This window comes from Castor canadensis, chromosome 13 (assembly GCF_047511655.1).
Source record: "Castor canadensis chromosome 13, mCasCan1.hap1v2, whole genome shotgun sequence".
NCBI classification, from domain to species: Eukaryota; Metazoa; Chordata; class Mammalia; order Rodentia; family Castoridae; genus Castor; species Castor canadensis.
The window spans coordinates 31354699-31355337 of record NC_133398.1 but is presented as its reverse complement, the minus strand read 5'-3'; positions in this window follow the sequence as shown (position 1 = coordinate 31355337).

Sequence of the window (639 nt, the reverse complement as noted above, 5' to 3'; positions counted from 1 at the left end):
TACCTTAATTCCATCTTCAGCCTTAATTCCCATTTGCGATGTAACAAAGCATATCCACAGTTTCTGGGGCTTAGAGTAATGTCATCTGTGGGGCTGTTATTCTGCATGCTATAGTCACTAAGCATGTTTTTCACTTAGATGGCTGGCTGGGATAGAGGATGTTTTCTTAAAATAGTAAAAGTAAACCCAGGACCAAATAAACCTACAGTTCAAGGATTACATCTGGTTTGTATAACTTGCTGGCTGATTCTTTTCAAAGTGATAACTAGAGATTAAAAGGGACTGGTTTGGACCATTTTCCAAGTTTGTTTCAGTGGCAGACATGAAGTTTGTGTAATTTTCTTTCATTTTTTCCAAGTACAAAACATTTTCCATGGTTTTGATAATAGTTTTTACTCCTGTTCAATATCCATTTCTCTTAAAAACAAGATTAAGAACCACAACCTTACTCATAATTTACTTAATATTATTCACTTATCACTTTACATATTTAATTTACCATGCAATGTACCTATTAATTGTTTATAAGTTTATTTGATATTATATTTTAGTATTCAAAATTTAGTATTTAAATTAGATAAGATGATCTTTGTCACTGTTAGTGTTGACATAGTTTCAGCTCTGATTTTTCAGATTACT